The 26,147-nt window shown below is 46.4% G+C and overlaps 1 protein-coding gene across 5 annotated transcripts in view; it reads right to left on the bottom strand.

Moving 5' to 3' along the window:
- Tenm4 (teneurin transmembrane protein 4) overlaps positions 1 to 26,147 on the bottom strand; it is a 477,470-nt gene that overhangs the window by 407,194 nt on the left and 44,129 nt on the right. Inside the window, exon 2 of one of the 5 annotated variants that reach the window (XM_032892953.1) lies at positions 5,237 to 5,334. The exons of the other annotated variants lie outside the window; for them this stretch is intronic. The gene's annotated coding sequence lies outside the window, so the exon portion shown is untranslated. The remainder of the gene's footprint in view (positions 1 to 5,236; positions 5,335 to 26,147) is intronic. 5 annotated transcript variants of the gene reach the window in all.

Genomic DNA, 26,147 nt, shown 5'->3' with positions numbered 1-26,147 from the left:
ATTAACATCCCTGCAGGTTTTCTCAGAATCTTTAGCATCCATACCTCCCCAAATGGTTTCAGTGCATGGTGAATCTCAGATCATTTGATGTGCGCGCGCGCGCGCGCACACACACACACACACACACACACACACACACACACACACACACGGAAGACTATTCTGCAGAACTGATGTAGCCTAGAAATAGTTTAGGAGATTTGTTCTAGAATATTAATGACATCAAATTGTGTCTGATTTTGAGTTTTGGGTCCCTGACAGGGCTGTGACGCTGGGGAATCTCTTACCCATCTCTCTAGCTCTGGCCTTCAGCCAGACGTACACCAGCACAGGTCTTCAAAGATGGCCTAAGCCAGTGAGTGCTGTAGAACATAATTTCAGAGCTGTGCCAACATTTCTAGCAGCATCTGCCTGCATCCCTTTCTCCTGTCTCCTAGGTGACAGGCGTTTCCTGTCTTACAAGTTCCTGGTGAGGTTTTCCTCATCACTCAGGAAGGTTCCATCAGCACATGGCTCTGCCCACTCCATGTCCTCTGCCCCTTCTCCCTGCATGGGACTACAGGCAGTTTCCTAATACAACAATGGTGATTCTCCAGCAACTTTAGGCAGGCACATTCCTTATCCTTGGTTTTTAGCTTCAGCTCAATGTCTCTGAAACCCTCTCTGGCCCCCTTGGTAGCAGCCTGGGAACTCTATACTGTACCTTACCCTTGCATTTGTGCAGGTGGACACATGCTCGGAGTAAAGAGATCTCAGGTAGCTTGTATTGTGGGATCCCAGTTAGCCGGATTGGCAAATGGCTAACGAACCCTTTTTGGGAGGATTCCAGATCCTTTGCACAAAACTGTCCTCATCCAGAAAGCCCAGTGATTGCCCAAGTCCAGAGCACAGGGCTCTGTTGCCCAAAACTCTTCAGCAAACCCACAAACCAGTTGGAAATGTTCTTTATCGGATTGCAGTTACCCCATTTGTTTTCTTCCACTTTCCAACTCCCATGGCCACTGTGTGGCTTTGGTACCAAGGCTGGTACAATGGAAAAGTGATTGAGTGCACTGGTGAACAGCTTCAGACAGAGGAGGCAGGAAGGAGGAGGGGGAGATCCCGGGGCGCTGGAGCCAGGCTGGGATGGAAAAAATTACCCCCAAAACTCCCACTGTCACCTTGAACTGCCTCCCTTGAGAAAGGTGCCAGACTGAACAGCCTACCCATCTGGCCTCACTGTGCCACAGGCCCATCTGGTGAAAACTGGCTACACACTCCCCATTCACAGAGACAGAAAACTAGAGCCTGCCACCTTGCTCTGTGTTACCCTCGCTGTGCTCTTAATTCTTCTTTGGGTATCAAGTTCTTCACCTAAAAATGGAAGCTTACCTTAATTACGTTGATGGCTCTCACTCCTGGCCTGTGACTCACAGGAAGAAATGCATCTGACACCCAAACCCTGCAGACACACATCGGGTGAGGCACCAGTCTGCCCCGTTACTGAACAATGCCAACCTTTATGACCCACAGTGTTTCCTCCATTATTATCACCTGCACGCTTTTATTAAAATGTGACTTAAGTACAGTGGAGGGACCCAGCTCCTCAGGAGGTTGAGATAGGAGTCAGCCTCTCACTCTTTTCCTTTTCCTCCCTGTCTCTCCCTCTCTCTCTGTTCTCTCTCCCTCCCTCCCTCTGTCTTGTGCACATGCATGTGTGTGTGTACACAACACACACACACACACACACACACACACACACACACACACACACAGCGTGCCACTGAGGTATGAGGTATAAGGCCCTTAGTACCAAAGAAAAGAAAAAAGTTACCAGCAAGCAGCCAGCCCTTAGATCCAAGGGCATAGTACCTTGGAAGCCATTTCCCACTCTCTCCCCAACCTCAGTTCCTCCCCTAAGGGTAATCACTCCCCAGACATCTAAGGCATTTGTTTTTGCCTGCTTTTATACTTAATAAAAGGGAGTTATAAAGCTCTGTGTCCAGCTCCTGTCTTTTATGCTTGTGATGATCATTAGCACTGCTGCATGTATTGCCCCATTGTGGGAAGAGTCTGCATTCGTCCATTCGAGGCTGGGTGTGGCATTGTGATTTTGTCTCACATGCACCCATCGGCACACTTCATGGGCATACTCCACGGAGTGGAGATGCTGGCGTGCCTATGTTCTGAATGGTCAGGACTGCAGAACAGTGTTCAAAAGTCAGCATACTAATTCAGTCCAACTGGTGGGTGTGAGTGTATTCCAGTGGCTTTGCATGGGCAAAATCCATCTCTCCCATTCAAGCCTTTCTAATGGAAGTGGGGTAGTGGTAGCATTTATGCCATGGTGGTTCCCATGTATCATTTTCTCAAGAATAGCGATGTTTCCGTGGCTTTCCTGGCTGTTTTCCTACCCTCTTTATGGAGGCGTCTAAGTCTTTTGCCCATGTTTTATGAGCTGATTGTCTTTTTGTTATTGATTTATAGGAAGAGCTGATTCTTTCCTATGGCCTATGTACTGGATAAGGAATCTCTGTTGAAGAGTCAGGCATGGTGAGGTGAACTTGTAATCCCAGTGTTTGGGAGGGGAGACTAAGGCAGGAGAACCACACTTCCCAGGCTTGCTTGGACAAAAAGAGGAGAATCCATTTCAACAAAACAAAACAATCAAATACATACACCTTCTCTATAGGTTAATGGGTCATTCCAATTAATTTTAATAAATGATAGTCTTGAATCACCAAATTAATTTCATAACTTGAAATGGATCACCTCCCACAGTTTGGAAATGGCTTCAATTTGGCTGTGTGGCTTCCAGGCGTCTGGATCCTCTAAAGGCCCCACTGGCTCTATAGCAGTCAGAACATTTCCGTGTCTGCAGCCAGTAACTGTCTGGAGAGCAAAGGCCAGGATATTAGTTTTATTTAGTTAAAAACAACGAACAAATCTATTTTCTGTCTTAAATGACAACAATATCCAATTCTCCTGCGATTCTAAGCCCGCCAGCCCCTTAGCCCAGACTGAGGGAAAGGACTTTGGGAGTGAGCAAGTAGTGGACTATATCTCAGTAGAGACAGACAATATGTTTTCCTGGTATGGCTTTTTACCCAGAGATAGTACTAAGGATGCCAGAAACTCCCAGAGGTCCTTTCTATCCAACAGGTAAGAACAACACTCCTTTAGCTCTGCCAACAGTGTCCACTGGATCCAGCCTTCCCCACAGTTACTGTACTTGAGGGTCATTCCCCTCAGCCCACCCCTCCCCCAACTCTTCAAAGCAGCTTTCTCCACACACTCAAGGTTTCAGGAAGCAGGGACAGTGACCCTATTTAGCCCAAGATAACAGAGCTAGTCAGGTGACAGAACTGGCTGTGGAGCCAGATTGAGTCACTTCATGGCCCGGGTTATATTTCTTGGTGGGAACCATACACTGTGTGGATCCTGGTCACGCTAAAAGGACTGGAGGTTCTCATGCGCATATACAAACCCTCGTGCACACACACAGATGCACACACATAAGCACCTGCACATGATAAGGCATGTGCACAAGTGTATACATGCTGCTGGGTTTTTCTTTTCTTTCTCAAAAATCTATGGTCTGCACTCAAATAGTATTTCACTGAATTTTACCTTGTGCTGCTTTGAAAATGTTTAAGAGTCTCTAATGCATATATAATTCAAAAGCACAAAGTGTGGGGCATTTATTTTACAGTTTACAACTCTCGTTGCCATTCAGAAACTCATCTGATGTTCCCAGCAGCCTTCTAAACATACATAAACACAGGATGCTTCACATGGCCCCTGACTGGATAGTCTAGGACTCTCCTTCCACGGACATGGGTTCCAGGACTAGATCTGTGACCCTGGCTATGGGGTAGGAGAGTCTGTACAGCTCTGGAAACCACCTTCATTTTTCCTCTTCAACTGCGTGTTTCCATAGCAATCAATCTATCCTTAGGAGGTTCTGGGTTTTAACTTCTTAAACTTCCTCGGCTTGGAGTTATGTTTGTGTGAGAGTTTGTCAGGCATGAGCATCTCTCTTTTATGCCTAATGAGCTGCATCTTCTCGCTCCTTTTTTTTTTAAAAACAAACAAACAAACAAAAAAAAAAACAGAGTTGCCTGTACCTCTTGTTCTCTCTTAGCCAAAGGTAATTCCATCACCAGTTAATGAACTCAAGGACTTATATTGATTATGTATCTCCTAGGGACCAGGTCCTAAGTGCCACGTGACCATCACCCCAACACAGATGCTCTCTGACAGGCATGCATTAGCATCCCCATCTCACGAACGAAGAGATAGAAGTTTGGAGATGAGAAGCGACAGTATATAGCCACATACAAAGTCAGCAAGCCTTAAAAGCCAGGATTGGACCCAGGTCCCACTGACCAGAAAATCCTGACTTGTTCCACTGCCCCAGACTGCCAGAAGCAGCATCTTGCCTACTTAGTTAGTTAGTTAGTTAGTTAGTTAGTTACTACTTCTTTTGAGTTAGCTAAACCATGCAGGTGGAGGGAGCAGCACCAGTGGGGTCATCTCACCCCTTCTCCTCCATTTTGCTAAGCGCAGAATAACACAGCAGCCTTCCTGCCAGCCCAGCATGAGCAAAACTGCAATGAGGACTCAGGCTTGCCTCTGCGCCATCCCTCCTGCTGGCAGTGGCCTGCAGTTTGTGTTCTAGGCTGGCTTCATTTGTAAGGTGACATTTGTTGGGTTGGAAAGAAGCGCCGGGCAGGACTTGTCCTAGAAATGAAACTAGGTGGAATTATTGGAGGAACAAGGAATTAAAAAAAAAAAAAGGTGTGGGAATGGGATTGTGTTCTCGATGCACAACAGTGGTTAGATCGTCAGACATGGAAGATATGGCAGGAGGGAGGAGGGAGGAGATTTCAAATGAGAGAGTGGAGAGGATGCTCTAAAAGGCTTGAGTGTGGACAGACACCAGCTTCCCCGGTAGTTGCTGGAGCTCCTGGCCCAGTACAGACAGCCGTAAGAATCTGAGCTCTGACAGTGAAAAAGGCCCGCACTTCTAACACCCTTTCATCTCTGAAATCCCATAAGCCTGTGAAATATATGCAAATCACTACAGCAATAAACCCATACTCCCTGTTCATTGTTCTTAGGGGGGAACATTTATTATAAAGTAAGTGGAGATGAAGTTACCTATTAGCGCATATCTGAAAGGCAGGGTGAGGGGAGCCCCTGTAACATTAGCTTAAGTCATGAATACTCTGAAGTGGAAAAAAAATTGACTCACTTTTTAAAAAAATCTTCTTAAAAGGGTCTAAGAATAGTCCTTCAAATAATCCTTGAAGTACGCAATTTTAATTTGGACACATAGTAATTTCAGTCTACCTGTTGGAAAAGACAAGAAAGAAATCAGTCACTATTGATGAAGATTGCTCTTCTTGCAAATGTCAGAGAAGACTCTGGAAGCTTAGAGGTGGTGCAGGGGCTAGGGGGAGGGGTCGCACAGGGGTGGGGGAGCCACAGCATAGAGTAGCCCTAAGCTGAGGCTAGGTTTCACAAGGAAGGTAGCAGTGCTTGATCTGAGCAAGGGCTCAAGCGATCTATAAGGAATGAACGAAGAAGAAGGGTGGATGGGTGAGGTTATTATCAAACTTTGATATGGAGAGCTGCCCGTAGGCTTACCTCTTCAACTCTGTGGGAGAAACAAAACTTCTAGGCACTGAGCTTATTATGAGAAACAGCACTGAAGCTATGTTTGTGGTGTAGTAGTACGGATGAGGGATACTGGGCCAGCTCTATCTATGAGCAGAATTCTGGCTCTGCTGTTGCTATCAGCTCTAAACTGACTGATTTATGAGTGCTGTTGGGCTTAAATTGGATACATAGGCCATTCATTAATTTTTAGCCCCTTTCTTTTCCTAGCATAAGCACCGAAGACCATAAATTTCCCTCTAAGTGTTGTTCTGGCTGTATTCCACGACTTTTGATATTTAATATTTCCTTGTTAGTTCATTTGTGACTATTTTATAATTTCTATTGTCATTCCCTTTTGACCCACGAGTGAGTTAGTACTGTGTTTGTAAAATCTCTCAATACGGTTTTAAAAGACACAAAATAGAAAACGTCTCATCTTCCTGTTATTGACTTTTAGCTTAATTGCACTGTGGTGAGAAACTGTGGTCTGTAGGATTCTGATTCCTTGAAATTTATTGGGAAATGTTTTATGGACTAAGATGTAGTCAACTTTTGTAAATGTTGCGTGTATGCTTAGAATACTAATGCATTTCTTGATGGGATCTCTGGCCAGTTTCTTTTTTGCTTCCTGCCTTCCTTTCTCCTTCCTTTCCTTCTTTCTCCCTCCTATCCTCACTCTTCTTTCTTGAGACAGGGCCTCATGTAACCCAGGCTGGCCACAAACTCACTATGTATTTGAAGATGACCTTGAAAACTTATTCCTCCTGCTCCCACCTCTGGGGTGCTAAGTGGGGATTGAATTCCGGATTTTGTGTACACTAGGCAAGCACTCTTTGTGTACACTAGCCCTGCCTAGGCCAGCTTCTTTCAGGCTCCTCTGCACTCCCATTTCTTTGCTGGTGAAAGAGGTTGTGAGCGACCCACACAGTTCCAAATTACACTTAGTTCTGGTGACAAAAACAAACAACAACAACAACAACAACAACAAAACCAAACCAGACAAACAACAACAAACCACAAAACAAAACCAAACCTCAGAGAGTATAAAAGAAAGCTGTCCAGGTAGGGCTAGCTTTTGCTTCTAATAATATTAATGGCAGTATCTCATGCTCTCGAACCATTTGAAGCTTCTTAATAATGAGCACATCTGTCACTGGGTCTTAGCAAGTCTGAACAGAAGCCATGGTGTCACTCAGAAAGGTAGCAGGTAAGGCATTGCAATGGAAGTCACGCCTGATGTGCGAGGGTGTGCGCATGTGTGTACGCATGTGCGTGTGCATATATGTGCGTGTGCATGTATGTGCATATGCATGTGTGTGCGTGTGCGTGTCTCTGTGTGTGTGTGTGTGTGTGTGTGTGTGTGTGTGTGTGTGTGAACGTGCAGTTAGTCCCTCTGCCCTGTGTACTGGAACTCCCCTGTCATTCCCTGCCCTGCTCAGATACATCTTCTCAGTCACTGTCCTGAAGATCCCCTCCTGTGATCACCTGCAACGCCGCCCTCCTTTCTAACCTGCTTCATTCCAAGATTACATTCTGTCAAGATTTTAATATCCAACCTCAGGAGGTAAATTCAGAGACAATCTCCTTGGCAGATGTAATTCTGGAACGGGGCTGGGGTTAGGTAGTGGGTGGTGAGCAGAGCAGCACCGAGCTGATAGAGTTCTGGGGACTCTTCCTCTAGCACATGCCCTTCCCGTGACCTTGTCCCCTCCCCCACCTCATGCTCTTTTCTCCTCAGAGCTTAGCTGAAAGAGCTGTCTGCATCTTCCTTCTCCACCTACGCTTGCTCTTCACGGATCACCGTGGTGTGGCTCTCATTTGCTGAATGTTCTCATCAGGATCGTGACGATGACACTGCATAGGATGGATTCACGGTGGCCTCGCTGACTCATCTGCAGCAGGAACTGTCAATCCTTCTGGAAACTGTCCCGTCTCAGCGTCTACGCCACCAGCTTTCCCCACCCTTTTCTATCTTCTAAGAAGTCTCTCTGGGTTTGAATTTCTATAATTTCATCAGAACCGTTTCAAAAAGAACAATGACCCTGAGCCACCATTTATTAGGTGCACACTAAGTTCATTCCAGTTAATGTGTTGGACATTATTTTACTTCTCTTCATTCGCACAATAACCACCAGAGGTAGATGTTACTATTTATGTTTTCCAGGTGAGAAAGTGGAAGGGTAGAAAAGTCTTACAAACTCCTAGGATCACTCAGCTGAGACGTGGGAGATTAGGAGTCAAACTCCTGTTTCATCTAATCCAGGGCACATGAACTTCACTGTGGTCCTCACTCCCATCAGCCTCCTAGCTCTTGCCCTCTGAGACTACCATGTCCCCACAATGTTTACACTGCTCTTCCTTCGCTTTCTCCTGCCTCCCCCGGAAGGTCTGCAAAACAACTCAGTGGTCCTGGCCCTGCTCATATGTCCTTCTTCAATGTGCTTGCCAAGCCTAATCAATGAAACTACTCCCATTCCGCATTGTGAAAATTCTGCACATCAAGCTACCTATTGGTCCCCTAAGAATTGCATATATAGAGTAGATTGCTTTTGAGAAGTCTAAATAGAAGCAGCCGAACAAAGGGATTTGTTCTCAATGTTTCCTTTTTCTTGCTTTGCTTTCTTTCTTTGATTGTTGTTGTTTTTAATTTAATTGTATTTATTTATTTTATGTGTATGGCTGTTTTGCCTGTATGTTACCACATGCATATCTAGGACCCATGGTTGTCAGAAGAAGGCGTGGAATCCTTTAGAACTGGAGTCATGGATGATTGTGTGTTACGTGTAGGTGCTGAGATTTGAACTAGGGTCCTCTGGAATAGCATCAAATGATGATCCATCTCTCCAGCCACCCTAAAGATGTTTTTTAAAGGCTCACCCTTGGAAACACTACACCAGGCTATTGTTAGAATGCAAGGAATCTTACTAGAAGTCATGGTGCTTGGGTAAGGGAGAAGTTCTGCTCAGCACTTGTGCATGGACGATGTTCACATGATCTATCTAGCCAGGACGGTTGCCAAGGTTACTAAACCAGGTCTTGTCGATTTCCTTACCCAATTGCCACATTTTAGAATCCCATTTACACATCAAGCCGCACTCAAATGCCTCCTCATTCTTGAGAGATTCACCTTCTCTTTCTCTAAGAGGTGTAAATGAACCCCCTTTCACTCCAGATCATCTCTGCTAGCTAAGTCACACTTGGCATTCCATCATCCATCCTGAAGGTCACAGTTCAAAAGGAGCTGCAGCATCCTCATTTTGGCCTCTAGGCTCAAAGGTGAAGTCAGTTCATTCCTGATCCACTCAGAACCAAACCTAGGGGTTGGCACACAAATGCCAGTGTCTGAAACAAGATGGCATTGACATCCCAAAATCGCCAAATGTGGGTCTCAGTGGATGAAAATAAGAATATCGGGTACTAAAGAAACACCAAATCCATCCGAAGAGATAAGGAACCCAAAAGGAGGAGGCTGTTTTCACTGGACATGGAATTTGTACACTGTGGCTCACAGCCTGTCAGTGAGGTGCTCCAGGTGAATTAAGCATTGGAAACTTACATTCAGACACCTCCCAGTTCCCACAGTCAAAAGATCAGAGTCAGAACTTAGAAGGTAGAAAGGGCTTCAGGCAGAGGGACCGGAAGGGCTGTGTCCATTCAGCTTTCTCTCCACTCCCAGACCAGCAAATGAAGCCTCCGGGAAGCCAAATGCTTTTGGTATCACTAAAAATAAACTCCCAAAACTTCATCTAGATATATTGCAGCTGCAATTTACAGCGTCTAGAACTTCACATGGTATAATTAGCAAATGGATTACAATGATTTATTTTTGGTTTCAAAGCTCAAATGAACACAACCTTCCAGTCGAATGGGAAAAGAAGAGGCTTGGAGCCAGCCACATTCCTCCAGCCCCTTTCCAAAGCCGTAATTTCCATTCTGGCAGACATCCATCTACTGATGTCCAGTGGACATGCCATGAGAGGGGACAGGGACTCTGGGTCCCTGAGGAGTGTGACTTCGGTGATAAAGCCTCTAATAGGGTCTAAGTTTATTCTTCTTGTAACCAGGAAGGTGCCCAAAGTCACCCTGTTTACAGACAGGGAAACCCAAAGCATTCACTGTGGAAGAGTCACAAGCCTTAAATTTATCTTCAAGCATTAGCATGTACTAAGCCAAACACAGCGGAGACTAATCTCACGGAGGGATTCCCTCTACAAATACTAGATGCGTTTTCAGAGCTCCTTCCCTCAGCTTGCCTTGGCACAGGGAGAAGCCTACTGAGCTGGTTCTGAGAGTCTCAGCGGAGCATGGTGCTGAGAAAGGGTGGGCCATACGGCTAAAGGAAGGCAGGACTGGCCAGGCCGGGAGCAGACTTGTGTTTGAGTTTTCCTTCCTTACATGTGCCAGGAATAACAACCCCTCCGAGCACTTTTTATAAGTGGCCTTCGTGAGGAACTACCTCAGAAGACTACTCTGGCGATGAAGCGAGAGGTGTGTGAGAGAAGTTTTAATAAATGAATACTAGAAAACTTTTGTCAAGTAAATAAATTCTAAAATGGTTGTTTCTTTTGCATGCCTGTGTGTGCATGTTTGTACATGTGTAGTTGCACACGTGTGAGGCCCATATTATGTGCTGTCCTCTGTGGACCTTTTCAGAGAGGCCAGCCAGCAAACCCCAGGGATCCTCTTGTCCCTGCCTCTGGATCACCGAGATTGCAGTCTTACACCACCTCTTTTACATAGATGCTGGGGATCCAAGCTCAGGTCCTCACGAACAGCAAGCACATTGCTGACTAAGAAAACCCCCAGTCTCCAAAGTATCTCCTTCTTGACCAAGGTCCTATGGACTTGATAGGGCTAAGTACAGAGCACCAGAAAGCCTGAAAGTTTATCCTCTCTAGTTTTCTGCATGGTGCCTGGGCAGAGAGACAGGTCTCCCAGCTGAGCCATCTGTAGCTAAGAGAGGGACAGGGTTTCAGGTCAAAGCATTAATGGCTTGTCTGCCTCTCTAAGCACTCCCCACTTAAACAGGTCAAATCCCACAAACCACTGACACAGGAGGTAAAATGAGGGAACCAGGGATTATTACATAGACGAAAAAAGGGCTTCTCACAGTGAGGGGAGGAAGGCGGTATAGACCCAGTACCCACCCTGTGCTAGGCACAGGACTAGCACTTTCACATTGCCCTCATGTGCAAACTCGAGACCTGCCACAGTGCTCTGTCACCCATCCTGGGCCTGTGCACCGAGAAGCTGTTTGTATTTCTTGACTCTCTTAAGATCCCTGCTTTCACTGCCTCTCCTCGCAGGTCTCCAGTAAGCTGAGAATTTCAATGCCCTGGTCTGTAATGCCCAGACCTGCCTGAGTCTCCTGACAACTTTCACAACCAACAATGGTGGGCTTGCAGAGCTTCAGAAGATGAGAAGAACTGGGAAGATTGAATTCTGTGTTCAAGATTGCTCACAAGCATCTCTCCATCTACCACTCATCCCGAGGCTCCATCCAAGACACAAACGCTGCCCTCTTCAGAGGCACTCGCCCCTCTCTCCACTCGCTCAGCCTCACTTAGACTGAGTGCCTGGGGAAGCCTCCCCCTGCTCACACACCAGAATGACCATCCATCCTCTCACCTCTATTCTTCAGAGCCCCGTAATCACATCCAGATCTCACTGACTGGAAAATAGTTTTATCACTGAGGGCTGCATCCAGGCCCTTCTAGGCAAGCGCTCTATCTTGGTCCTTTCCAGAGGCCTTTACTTTTTATTTTGAAATAAGCTCTTCTAACATGCCCAGGCTGGTCTTGAATTCACACTCCTTTCCAGCTTCCCATACTGGGGATTTTAGGCCTGTGTTCTCAGAGGGTCTGTAAGAGACTCTAGGACCAAGGTCTCCATCCTGACTTGAATGCCAGTCCTCTGTGCAATCATGTCTGTCCTCTGGGAGCCAGGCACACAGTGACCTCATCAGCATCTGTTTTGTTGATGTCTCTATAGCAACACATAACACCTAGTAGGCTCTTAATAAAATCGTACGAAGGACATTTCTATGTAAGTCGAGTCCTTTTTTAACTGAAGGTGGTTTGGCTTGACCCTCCCTCAGGCCTCCCCTACACTTGGTCCCTTTCCAGTCTTGTTTACTCTTGTGACTTAACCACTTTCCAAGTGGGTACTTGCCTTGCCTACAGACCGTAACAGCTTAGAGAGGAAAGTTGAGGAGATCAGTGAAAGGGAAGATTCGAGTCTGGATCCTTGGAAAGGGACACCCAGCAGGCAGAGACCCCATGGCCTATTTCTGGAGCCAAGTTTCCAGCCTTGAGTTCTGGCTTCATGGGCATAAAAATGCCTTTCTTCTTCTTCCTTTCCTTTCTTTCTCCCCCCTTTGGCGTGAAATAAATGGTTAGCCATTAAGATGTAAAATGCAGCTGTCACAGTTCATAGAACAACAGACAGGTTAATATGGGTTCTTAAGAATGTCATTTCCTCGTATTAACCCCAGAGCAATGGCGACCTATCAAGATGCACTTCGGAGGGCTCCGGAAGCCGGCTGCATTTCTACTTTAATAATATTTGATGTTTAAATAATGTTTGATGCCTGTTTCCAAGTAGAGTCAGATACTCTGCTTTTTTGGTTCTCCCTCCCCCTCCTTCTTCTCCCCTTTTCTTCCTCCCCTCCTTCCTCATTCCTAGGCTGAGTATATTGGCTTTGGGTTTCTTCCATTCAAATGCATATGTGGGTTACATTGGAGTTTTCTCTTTGCCTCTAGAACCTTCTGATCCCAGCTTCCTCGTCTCTTTCTCCATTCCTTACCTCTCCTCATCTTCTAGGCCACCCATCCTACCTGCTTGCCACCTGTCATAGAACTAATGTAGCTTTGAGAATGTTTCAGGTGCCTCCCTGCAGGGGGTGAGTTTTGTTTTGTTTTTCATGATAGCTGAGAGCAGTCATGGCAGGCCATTTCCAGCAGAAGTGAAGAGCCAAGTGGTCATCCCTGTACCATGCAAGCCTGAGGAGTGGGATTGGCACTAAGGCTCCACCCAGCTAGCAGTATGAGGAAGTGACACTGAGCCCATCCTGCCTATCACACTATTTTGGTTCCAGGGCTACCCTAGGATCATCCATGGAGCAATCCTATGTGTCAAAAGGCTATTTGTGGGATGCCCGCTGGAATTTGGCTTCACTCTGGCTTGTTGAGCTGTGCATGTTTCATAAGTGCTCAAGGGACAAGCTGAAGGGTAAAATCTTCCATCATCAGAACTACTTTCAGTTCCTCAAATGGGCGAGGTTCTCAGACCCTAGTGCTCTATGCACATGGCTATTCCTCTTTCTTTCCTTCCTTCCTTCCTTCTTTCCTTCTTTTTTCTTTTCCCTTTTCTTTTTCTCCCTCTTCCCCCTTCATATTACTGAGTACTTTCTCTTTGTCCTTGTAGACTTAAGCCCTCCTCACTCTCTGGCTGGCTTGAGTCTCTGGTTGATTCTTCCCACCCTGTGCTTCCTTGGAGATCCTTTTTGTCTTTGGACAGTGGCCTACTGTTGTACCTGCCTCCAGCAGATGTCTGAGGGAGCACCTGCCCGACCAGCACACACGTGCAAAGAAGAGTCAATCCATTACTTAATCTATGCATTGACTCTCTGCCTTACTCTCAGAAGAATTTAAGGAAACACGAAGATCAAATACACTCCTGAGGAGCTTGGAGTCCAGTGGAATGGCAGGCACATAAGCATTTTTAAATCATATAAGGATTGGATAATAAGATCTGGATGAGGACTCTGAGTGAGGGACCTTCCCTCTGGTATTCTTTGGACCAAGTATGATATGTGGGTATACTTAGTGGATGCTTTTTGAGCATATAAAATAGGGTGATGGGGAGGACTCAAAGGGCCTTACAGAGCACATATTTTAGCAAGAATAGTGAAGCTAAAGAGAGAGAAAGAGGGAGAAGGAGAGGCAGAGGGAGAGAGGAGGGGAGGCAGAGGGAGGAGAGGCAGAGGCAGAGGCAGAGGCAGAGGCAGAGGCAGAGGCAGAGGCAGAGGCAGAGGCAGAGGCAGAGGCAGAGGCAGAGGCAGAGGCAGAGGCAGAGGCAGAGGCAGAGGCAGAGACAGAGACAGAGACAGAGGGGCAGAAGGAGAAAGCCTGCCAGCTAATGGCAGTTGAGAAATGATCCTGGGACACCCAGTGGTGACTAGGGATTCTCAATCTGGGTCACCGACTACCTGTCTAGCAAGTTGCTGCTTCCTGAAGAGCCTCATGTGCTTTATCTAGAATATCAGAGTTGGAACTGACATCTCAGATAATAAGCTATGGCATGGCTGGGTCCTGTTCAAATGGTGTAGCTATGCTTCTTCCTGTGATATACTCTTAAGGCACACATGGTACAGGGAAGCATCACTGTGGGACTCTGCGGCCCAATTTCTTCCAGCATAGACTTCCAAACCTGGTTGGCCCAGAAACCTGTACCACTTCTTCTCTAAGCTCTGATCCTTCTGGCTTCCCTCCATTTTCCTGATTTTGTCTTTTAAACCTTTGTTCAACAAATGTGTAAAGTTGCTACCCCCCAGTATGGTTTATGTCTACAGCTATGGTGATAAAGTTGACCTAGAATTTTCCTTTTGAAAATTAATGAAAGTCCTAGCATTCAGCTCCTAGGTACACAAGCTCCTAGTCCTTAGCCTCCTGGTGCTCAGACTTCTGGTTCTCACCATTTTGGTCCTCAGCATCCTGGTCCCCAGAATTTTTGTCCTCACAATCTGTGGCTTCTTGGACCTTAGGCTCCTTCCTGGTCTTCATTCAGCCTCTTGGTTCTTAACATCTTGGTTTTCAGCATCCTGGTCATCAGCCATTCCCTCAGTATAGATGGCCACCAGCTCTCAGTGACTCTGCTCATGTTGTGAGCCTGACATGAAGGCATTCTCTGTTGTCTTAGGTCTTTTTTCCACTCCTGAGGTCTCAGGAGCCTCTGTCACCTCCATATTTCTCTTCTGATTTATCTTCACTAGAATCCACAGCCATTTTCTTTCTGCTATTATCACATCACACTGTCCTGTTCTGCTGGATTCTGTCTTGTATCTATTATTTTGAACTTCACAAGGCCAGACATTGCTTTTCTATCACAGCATCCCAGCAGTGGGTAAGCCAACAAGTACTTGTAGTATTGTGAACTTAGACTATCACCACATTTCTAACCAGTGTCCTTTTACCAGCCCGAGCTGTAAGGAAGAACAGAATAGTCCTTCTCCTACCCTTTACTTTTCTAGCAAAGCACAAACTGATCAGTTCTGTAGCCTCCTCTGCCCTTGGAATTTGTTCTTGGCTCACACAGGCTCTATGAGCCCAGCACCTGCATCCTCAATGTCTACTTTGTGGATTTTCTGAGGGTGTGCTGGTGAGTGCACACCATTCATGGGAAGCAAATTCACCTTTGTATCATTTTCACAAATTAAGATGCCTGCTAGCAGTGTGAGCCCTGTTTTCTGCATCTGACAATTTTGGTTCTTCATGAAAGGAACAATAATTTTCTTCTTCAAAATTTGTAAGACTACAAGAGACTGCAGGAACAGATACAACCACTAGGGTTGAGCCTCAGCTCTGACTAGCCAACTCTAAGGCCTTAGTGACTTTTTATTTCCTTCGAGGAACCTACAGATCCTCATATGAACATTTACGTGGACCACACCACCTTTCTGCTGTTGATACAAAGATTAACTTCAGAGGATATAAGACTCTTGGGACATGGCATGTAACACTAGATTCTCAGTGAGAAGTGACTCTTGGGCCTCTTGCATGAACTGGGAAGGCGAATAGAATAAGAATATCATGCATCTTTATGGTTTAGAAATCTGAAATTGGTGTTATGCACAATATCCTAGTGAGTTCTCCAACAATGTATTAAGACAGACCTTACAAAGAAAGTAATTGAGGTCAGAGACATTGAATGATTTGTCTAAGAACACAAAACCAGAAGAGGGCAGACAGGTTGTCCTGGATTAGCTAACTCTGCCTTCAAATCTAGACTCTTTAGGAGCTCCTGGCCACAGAATAGGACATTTACACATTTGCATGGGTCTTCAGTTAATGGCTAAGTACTTATGTTCTGATGGTCACCTCTAGCAGGCCATGGTAAAGTCCCTTTGAAACGCCAGTATAGTTAGGGTGGTTTATGGTGATTGCATAGCCACTGTCCCATTTCTCTTCCTGGAGGTGAAGCTGAGGTAGGAGGAGGACACCTGTCACTCCTGGGTTCAGAGAACCAGTACCCTCATTCTGCTTGCCCTCCACATCTCAGTTTGCTTTCTGTTGCTGGGATAAACATCATGACCAAAAACAACTTAGGGAGGAAAAGATTTATTTCAGTTTACAGGTTATAGCTCATTATGGAGGAAAGTGGGGGCAGGACCTGGAGGTAGGAACTGAAGTAGATGTCACAGAGGAACATTGCCGAAGGACTTGATCCCCATAGCTTGCTCAGCCTGTTTTCTTACATCCATGGACCATTTGTCCATGGCGGCACCATCTACAGTGGGCTAGACCCTTCTCAGTTGAGGAATCCTCTTTCCAGATGATTCTAGCTTGTGTCAAATTGATAAAACAAAACTACTAACCAGACTGGTTCACTAAAGTGACCTTGGAAGCCAGGACTGCAAGGCAGAAGAGCCACTAGGATGGGGACAGGACTTTCATGTATGACAAGAATAAGAAATGAATCTTTATGTGTCAGTTAAACAAGTTTGGGGATCCCCTCTCACTGTATCTCTCCCTAGTCCCTTGCCTGCCTATTGATTCTAAGGTCAAACTATGGGCGTAACACCAGATCAATGTGGAGAAAATAACAGTTTGCATCCACAGGGCCTTCCTTAATCTCATCCTTTGGGAGAAGCCACATCACCTCCACTTAGACAGAGAACTGAAATAAGAAAGGACCAAATACTTTTCCCACCACCACAGAGACACTGTCTCCAAGCTCTACCTCTCATGGTTTCTAGGATCCTGCTTGTCCTTTGTTTCCTCATCTGTGACATGGGAGGAGATGGACGCCTCCACCAGGCCTCTCAGTACTGAGAAGCAGAGGCTGTCCACACTTCTCCCACTGCGCCCACTCCCCTGGCCTGTCCCCGTTGGTAAGAAGGAAGTCAGAAGCAGACGTTCACTTAGCCAGTCTCATTGCTTACAGTATTGCTCCACCCCTTCATTCAACTATCGATTCATCTATTCACTTTCATCATTCATCTACCCTTCCATCGATCCATCCATTAATTCATATACATTTTGCCACCTTTTGGCACCATATGTTTACTCCTTTCTTCACTGACTTGCCCGCTACAGTAATTTCCTTTTCCATTGATTCATCTTGCTTATCCATTTACTCATTTGATGAAGAACTCATTCCCTCTTTTTGGTCATCTCCCTCTTCTTTTCCTCCCATTCCCTGTATGCCCACGTATTCACCCCCTGCCTGCCCCTTTCTCCTCCCTCTCTGCTCTTCAGCATAGCACAGCATCCTACCGGGAAGCTGGACCTCCCTTGGCTAGGTCCATTAGCCCTCCCTTCCAGAACATTCTCTTCCATTTGAACACCAGCTTGCTGAGCTGTGCAGGCCTGTCTCCTGGTGTGCGGGGGACAAGCTTTCCACTCAGGAACAGATGTTCCTGTAATTACTGTTTTGACTTTCACCCCCTAATGCCAGAACATTCTTTCCACAAACTCCTGCAGCACACAGGAAAGCAAGCAGGCAGCCTGGGCAGGGAGCTGGGTGCCTGGGGGGTACAGATGCCATGGCCTGGTGTAGCACTGGCAGTCAGGCAGGGCATTTGGAAAGCCTCTTCACTTCGGGATCTCTGGTCTCAGCTGAACTGGGACAGGCAAGCAGGATCTGAAAAGCAATATGAGGCCTCCTAAGGGGAAGGCTGATGGATGCCAGGCATGAACAGCCTGGTGTTGGTTTACCTTAGTGACAGGCCACAGAGTCAGAGACCATTTGCCACCATGGAGGACATTGTCAACTATATGATAGCAGAAGATGGAAGCGATACTTCCCCAGCTTCTTATGTGTGCTGGGTGTTTCTCATCCTCAAATCTATTGTCCCTCATTGAGGTCGCCTCCTTCCTTCTCCTGAGTTTAGCTGGCCTTGTGGCCTCTCAGCCAGAGACTACATTTCCCAGATTCCCTTGCTGAGAGATACACCAACTAAGTTGTGGCCAGTGGGTGTGAGCAGAGCCTATCAATGCAACATCTCTGCTGTGCCCTTGAAAAGACCCTGAGTGTTCTTCACTTCCCTCCTCTCCACCCGCAGCAGAGAGTGGCCCTCGGAGAGAGTTACCGGCAGCTGACTTTGGGGTTAAGGAAATGTTTCAGGGCATGAAAGAAAAAGAGAGAGGTAGCCCTGGTTTCTGGAGAAGCCAGGGAGGTAGGATTTATCTCTTGGCTGGGATTTCCTGCATCACGCTTGGCCTCAGTGGGGTGCTAATAAAGCAGCAAGCCAGCAGGGACTACTACAGAAAGAGGACGTGCCTCTTCTTACATCCTGTTTCCGTGAGGAGAATCTTTCCTCAGAGACATCCTCTTACCTCCTCTCCTTTCCTTATGCTTTCTTTTGAGTTCAGAATCTCCTCCCTAAAAATTCACGTTGTCTCAGAGCCCCAGGGTGCAGTCCTGTAGGGTCTTTGGCGATGTCATTAGTGCTTTAAAATGAGGTCACAGCAGGGTTAGAGTGGACGCTACATCCAGGGAGAGCCTTTATGTAAAAGGAGCAGGTTGCAGGGCTTGGTGGAGGTGTAGGCAGAGCTTAGATCACCACATCCACAAGCAGCGCCCATCAAGGACTGTGGGCAGCAGCCAGAGGCAGTGCTACAAAATGAATAATCTCTGAGGAGAGTGTGTGATGCAGGGAGGAGGAAGATGACCCACCTCACCCCAGGAGACCTACAGAAAGCAACCTTTTTTCTCTGCTCTGGTTCAACAGGGGTCTCATCCCCTCACCCCCACCCCAACTCTCCTCTTCAGAAGGTCAACGTTGCATGACTCCACCGTGAGGTGGGAGCAGATGTGCAGCCACATCAAGAGCTTTCCTTTGGGACGAAGGTCACAATGGCCGCTGAAGTCAACATGCAGTATTAGGGACTGGTCCACCGTTGACTGTTGCATATTTTGGGCAAAATTAAAATTTCAGTGCCTTGATTTGTTCATATGGAAAATGCGGGTAACAATAATACTTTCCTTCCGGAATTGTTGTGCCAGTTAAATTAGTTATTACTAGAGAGCACTTCGAGAGAACTGAACAAAACTCTGTCAGTGTTAAAGGCTTGGCTAGAGCTGATGGTGCTGTGTGTCTGCTTTTGTAATTATCAACCTCCTCTTTCTGATTCGTTCATGTCTCTGCTAACACTCAGGGTGACTGGCACTGTTTTCATTATGTTCTGGCTTCCCTGGAACCCCAGAACTTATCAATTCAAATCTCCATTAGCCTCCTTTTGCAAGTGAGGAAACAGTCTCAGAGATGAGCCAGGGGCCCCTGGTTACCCTTGGAGGCTGCATGGTCTCTGTCTGCACCGAGGGTGGAGCCACCAGGCTCCTCAGTATGTGGAACTGACTGAAAGTCTCCCACATGTCCCAGAAGTGATAGGCTGCAGTCCAGAGGGAGTACCCAGTCATTCCCAGTAAAGTCAGTCAAGCACTGCCCAGGTAGAGGACTGAACTGGGCACGGCTGAGGGCTGCAGGAAGCTTAGAGAAGGCACAGTACAAATAAGACCACTCTTCCTGATGGGCTCCTTGGTCTCATCCCTGAGTCAGGACAGCTCAGTTCCTTGATTCCTCAGGGAGGCAGTTTGCTCCACTGTGCAGGGAGTTAAGGATCCCTTACGCTCTACTTGCACAGATGGACTGAGAGGAAAAGGTTGGGAGGCAGGGAGGCCAAGAGAAGGAAGGGACTGAGCTGAACACTCTGGTGCCCGATGCCAGGTCAGGTACTCTGTCAGTCATTATACAGCATCCTTAGAATGGTCCTGCGTTACATGTGCAGGAACTGAGGCAAAAGGTTAAGAGGCACTCATTCAGGCCTCATAACCTAGAAAAGTCAACAGAGCCAACCTGTCTGGCAATTTCTTTGACACTAGGGAAACATCAGACTTCTACACTGCAATCAGGCAGGCTCCTTATGGTTTCAAGCACACTCAGGAGGGATTGAAGCCTGGGCAGGTTCCACCATACTTATAGGGTTGATCATTGACATCTACACTGGTTTAGGTAGCTTGCTTGGGGCATGACAAGGTAGAGATCTTGCTTATTTTAAGCTGTTCTGAGTGACTCTCTCTCTCTCTCTCTCTCTCTCTCTCTATATATATATATATATATATATATATATATATATATATATATATATATATATATATATATATATATTCCATCACATTCTGTTAGCTCATTTCATTTAATTCATGAGGAGAACGAGGCACCAAAAGACGGTATGATGGTTTGAATATGCTTGGCCCAGGGGGTGGCACTATTTGGGGGTGTGGCCCTGTTGGAGGAAGTGTGTCACTGTAGGCATGGACTTTAAGACCCTCCTCTTAGCTACATGGAAGTCAGTCTTCTCCTAGTGGCCTTCAGATAAAGTTTTAGAACTCTCAGCTCCTTCTCTAGCACCACACCTGGATGCTGCCATGCTCCCACCTTGATGTTACTGGACTGAACCTCTAAACCTGTAAGCCAGCCCCAACTAAATATTGTCCTTATAAGAGTTGCTTTGGTTATGGTGTCTGTTCACAGCAGTAAAACCCTAACTAAGACAGATGGGTTACCAGCAAAATGGGGGTCATACTCTGTCAGTCAAACTCAATTTTGTAGACTGGTAGTGATTAGTTCCCATCATAGAAAAAAAATGAAGAACAGGGTTTTAAAGTCTGAATAGGAGTTTTTAAAGATAGAAAGATTGGTTAGGACTGGGTCAGGAAGTTTCAGACAGGAAAAGGAAGATGAGAGAAACTTGATCAGAAGTTACGAGCCAAGACTATTGTGTGCAGAAGAAAGACCATGTAGCTCAGCCTGGGAAGAACATAAAGTTGGGGAGTGGGAGGTTGAAGTGTCACTTCAGGAATAATGCTGCAGAAGAGAAAGAGACTGCCCTTGATGGCTTATGAATGCCAAGCATAGATGCTAAGACATGCTGTTCATCCATTAAACACACAGGGCTCTTGACTGTTTCCCATGGAAAGTTACATGGAGAAAAAGAGTTGCTTCTAGCAGGCAAGGTCATCAAAGTTCCTTTTGCATTCTGACTCTGCCAGCCTTATCATTTTCCTCATGGGTGCAAGATGGCTGTCACACCTTTAAGCACCCTATTCTGAGCTCATAGTAGAATTGAAGAAAGAGAGCTAAGTCCTCATATTTCAGTAGGAAACGCAGCATTATCTCGTGGCTTACAGGGAACCCATTGATAGTCCTAAGGCAAGCAAAGATGCTAGAACCAATGTAGTAAACACAGGAGACCATCCTAAGTAAGCACTTTCCAAATATCACCAAAGCAACCTGGAGACTCAGGTCATATCTTTATCTCTAGTTATCAAGTAACACAGTGAAGAAGCATGGATGGGGTAAAATAGTGAACCAAGGGGGCCCAGCCTGGAGCAGAATGAACTGGGTGGTCCATCTGTGTCTTGTGACTTCGGTTAAACATACATTTTTTGTGCATTTTAGAAAGCACACTTTGACTTAATGATGACTTCCGGTGAGGGGATAGAAACCTGAGCAAGGGGAGGGGAACTGAGGGAGTGCCAGGACACAGAGAATGGCTTGGCATCGAATAGAGGCTTGAGGCTGGCTGGCCATCTGCTCTCTAGACTGGGCCCCCTCTGTGTCTTTATGACTGTGGCTGGGGCACTAGTGTCAGACACAGTAGAGATTCTAAATGAAGAGTCCTACCTGCTGTCTCACCAACCCTGTCACTAGCTGCAGCCATTCCCCCTGTGTGGTGGTGCTGAGACCATACCAAGCAGCACACTGTGCAGAAATGCAATCTTATTCTGCTGCCTGTGCTTGGCAGACAGGGGGTACTGCAAGGCACACAGAGGGCAGCAGGGAGGACCCGAGACTGTTCATTGTCACACCTGGTAACCTGATAAGCTGTCTTGCAGCTGCAGACAAAACCTTTAGCCCTGGGGTATACTAATTGTATATTATCCAGTCTCGCCTGCATCTACAACCCTATGTGGTGTGAGGGCATCCATTTTGCCACCTGTTAAACCTAACCTTAGGGGACCAAGCCTAGACCAGCCTACAGAGGATGAACATGATCAAGTCTCCTGGTGAGGTGCTACCTTTTTGCCTTAAATGACACTGCGCCTCAGAAGATCCACCAGCTAACCTAAGGCACTCAGATCCTCTTCTCTAGTTCTCTCTCTCTCTCTCTCTCTCTCTCTCTCTCTGCATATGCATATATTTGAGCATGTGTATATATGCATGAGTGTATGTTTGCATGTATGTGCCTGTATGTGTGTGTTTGCAGATATCTGTGTACTGTGTTCATATGCCCATATGTGTAGAGGCCCGAGGACAACTGAAGATGGTCTTCCTCAGGCACTCTGTCCACTATGTTCTGTACTTATCTTCTGTCTGTCTGTCTGTCTGTCTATCTATCTATCTATCTATCTATCTATCTATCTATCTATCTATCTATTCTCTAATTAGCTTAAAATTCATCTAGCAGGATATGTAGGCTGGCCAGAGTGCCCAGAGATCTGCCTGTCTCTATAGTGTAAGGGCTAAACAGGTACTGGAGCAGGCCCAACAGGTTTTGAACATGGATTCTGGAGATTAAACTCAGGTCCTCATAGTTGCAAGATGACCACTTTACCAAGGAACCCCTCTCTCTAGCCACAGACTTAGCTACATTCAAAAGGAAAGTCCAACACCCCAAGAACATTTTAGCCTTAGGCATATGGAGATGTCCAGTCACTCAGTCTGAGTGCCAGAATCTGGAGCATGAGTGAGTCTAGCCAGGCTGGTCTAGAACCACAGGCCTTCTGAGCTACCCTGAAGACTCAGATGTCACACCCAGCACGTTCCTTGAGAGAGGCAAAGTATGGAAGTTGGGGAAAGTGAATAACCTGCCTGGAGTCTCTGAACCAGCAATGAATCTGGAATGGAGTCCAGGGCTCAAATCCCTCTCTTTCCACCCAGCTGCCTCTTTAATCAGCACGTTTGTACAGCAGGAACTCGAGCTTCCCCAGAGACTTTTAATTTAACAAATTCTGGTCATGCTTGGCTCTCAAAGATGGTTTTCTTTACATGATCCAATGTCAGAGCATGTACTATGACCCCCTTCCCAGAGCACTGGTGAGACCAGCATTTAACTGCAAACCACCACCAGTTCCTCTACGGCCACAGAACAGGGAAAAGGCAAGTGCTTGTTAGTCAGAAGAATAGCATTTCCACATTTGCTGCCCGCATCCTTCGCTCCCCATGTCACATAGGCCCAAAGCAACCTAGACTTCAACAAAACAGGAGCTCACAAGGATTTGAATTCTAATTCTGACAGACACTAGTTCCTGGACCTAGGACATGTTGTTGCCCTTCTTTGTCAGATTGGTTATCATTCCATTTTATAAAGTCTGGACTATCTATGGTGTAGTCTTTGTGAGTACAAGCCATGGCTTGTTCACCTTGGTATCCAGAGGCCAGTACTGGACACTGGACCTGCTCAGTGAATGTGTATTGTTGAAACACATCATGTCTTGACCTCACGTGGAGCCCTGATAGTTAGTCTTGATTGTCAGTTTGGATGACTTGAGAAACCCCTAGGCTATTTGTACAGCACAGCTCTCGATGTGCCTGTGAACATATTTCCAGAGACAGATCCTGAGGGTGCTGACCTCCTGAATGATCTAAGCCATTGATGGAGTTGATAGACTGCTGCAAGGTGGTGGAACATCGAAAGGTGGGCAATGACTGGAGAAGCAGGCCATTGGAGACATGCCCTTGGGATTGTTTCTCACTATGGCTCTTTCTTATGGTGGCTCAGCCATGCTTCCTGTCTGCTATGATGTGAGCTGCCTCACCATGCTCTCCCTGATGTCATGGCAAAGCAAGCAGTCCAAATCCACCTTTGCTTAAGTTGTTCCTATCAGGTAGTTTGTCATAGTGACAATAAAATCAACACAGGACCATCCTGAGCTTGAGTGTGTGTGTGTGTGTGTGTGTGTGTGTGTGTGTGTGTGTGTGTGTGTGTGTTGGTAGTGTTACTGCATGCATCTGAATGTGTGGGTACATCAGCTTGTGTGCACACCTCCAGGTGCCAGTGGAAGGCATTAAGTGTCTTCCTCTATCATTCTTTGCCTTATTAGCTTGAGACAGGGTCTCTCACTGAGCTGGAGGACCACTGTTTCAGCTGATCTGGAATTCTAGCCAGTCAACCAGATCCTCATGTCGCTAGCATTCGATGACTGGCTTTTGACATGGATGCTGGGAATTGGATCTTAGTTCTTCACCCTTGTATAATAACCATTCTTACTCACTGATTCCCTTCCCCAGCCACAGATTCTGTTCTTTTTCTGTTCGCTACCTCAGGATTCTGACACTGAACAGATGGCTACCTCTCAGTGTCTGGGAGGCAAGATGGGGGACGCTGCAGCAGTAGCTCAGACTGCCCTGGGCCTTTTCACATTTGGGAGGTCAAGGCACACCTACTCAAGGTTCCTATGCTGATATTCTGGTACCTCAGTTATAGGCTCTTATCTGGAAGTGGGGTCATTGTGGAAGAAGTTGGTTAATTGGGGATGAGGTCAAATCTAGGTAGTATGGGCCTGGAACAAGTAAACAGAAATTTGGGCCAGGAGGTGAACCCTACGGCGGCATCTTGAGATAGGAAGACAGAGAGACCAGAGTGATGCATTTTATCTACTGGCCCAGGAGTGCCACAGCTGACAGATACTGGCAGAGGCTAAGGGAGAGGAGGAGCAGACACTTAGCAGCCTGTGACACCTGGCTGGGTCTCCCAGCCTCCAGACACTAACCGTGAGTAGTGGAAGTTACTGTGCTAGCAAGACAATGGAAGAAGAGTCCAACATGGCTTTGTAAGGTCTGAGTCAGGAGAGCAGTGCAACTTTCCTCAGCTGTAGGAGGGATCCAGAAGGGGATCCTAAGAAAACCACAGGGACTTTTATTAATCTGGGTAAAGTCTCAAGTGAGTTTCAGTCTGAGATGGGAAGTAAAAGGCCAGGGCCCTGGGTCATTGGTGTCACCAGGCTCGGGCCCATGAAGCTCTTGCTCCTTTTCCCTGATGTAAGTATGCGTCAAAGCAGACGTGATCAGGGGAGAGGAAATGAAAGCTCAGAATGGGGAGATGCTTTTGTTAGCAAGGCGAAGGCTGAACTGAGGCTAAAACCTAGCAATCCTCAAATGTCCTTCAAATACCAGCATGCCTTGGCCAGCAGACACACAGAACTATGCCATTTGACTGAAATGCTACAGCCTCTGTGGGCACAACTGTATATTTAGACATTCTCAAGGAGGGGGTGGTGGTGGAAGAGTGGTTCTTTCCTTTTCACAGATTATTTTAGGAGTTGAGACAAGTGAGGATTTTGTTCCAAGATTAGAAGAAGACCTAGCTATGAAGAAGCTACGAAGTGGGAAGTAAGTGGTTAGTGCTCCCACAAAGCTTTTGGTCGAAAGATCCATCGTGGGGTACTGTTAGATGGTGGTGAGTCCATGGGCTGGTTATGCAGCATGCTTCAGAAATCACTGAGGGAGGAGGAAGGAGAAGAGGGGGAGGGCAACATGGGAACCTGAGTTCCATCCTAGGGTGCTAGGAGCCACATGGCATAGATAATGAATCAGACAGCAGAGGAATGAAACCTAAAATAATCAGAGAAGCTCTGAGCAGAGAAGACACAGCCTTTGGGGGAATCATCAGCCTGACTGGTGCTGCTGGGTACTTCATCTTTATCTAGTGTTTGTCACAAGGTGAAGCACATGTGACAACTTCCCAACAAGCTCCATGTTATTTCTAAGTGACAGTGACTCCCTCACCTAAAGAAAGTCCCTTGGAGGGTAGGACGGTTAGTTTTAAATGCCAAACTTGCCACAACCTAGAACCAGTTAGGAAGAGAGTCTCAATCAAAGACTTATTTACCTGAGTTTGGATGGTGGACATGTCTGTCGTGGGAGGTTGTCTTGACTGTGAATTGATGTAGGAAGATGATACACTCTGAATGTGGGAGGCACCATTTTATGGGGTGGGCTCTGGACTCTATGAGACTCAAGAAAGATGGCTGAATATTAAGCAAAAGGCGGTGTGGCTATATTAGTTTCTCTCTGCTCCTAACTGTGGAAGTTATATATGAGGCCCCTTTAAGTTCCTGCCTTGATTTCCCTTTAATGGTGGACTTTAACCTGGAGGGATAAACCACATACTTCTCCCCTAAGTTGCTTTCTTTGGGGGTAAGGGGTCTGGATATTTCAGTAACAGAAATAAAACCAAAAGATGGTAACATGAAAACCTTTCAAATGAGTGATGTTCTGG

This window comes from Rattus rattus, chromosome 2 (genome assembly GCF_011064425.1).
Source record: "Rattus rattus isolate New Zealand chromosome 2, Rrattus_CSIRO_v1, whole genome shotgun sequence".
Taxonomy (NCBI): Eukaryota; Metazoa; Chordata; class Mammalia; order Rodentia; family Muridae; genus Rattus; species Rattus rattus.
This window is presented reverse-complemented; position numbering and strand designations above follow the sequence as displayed.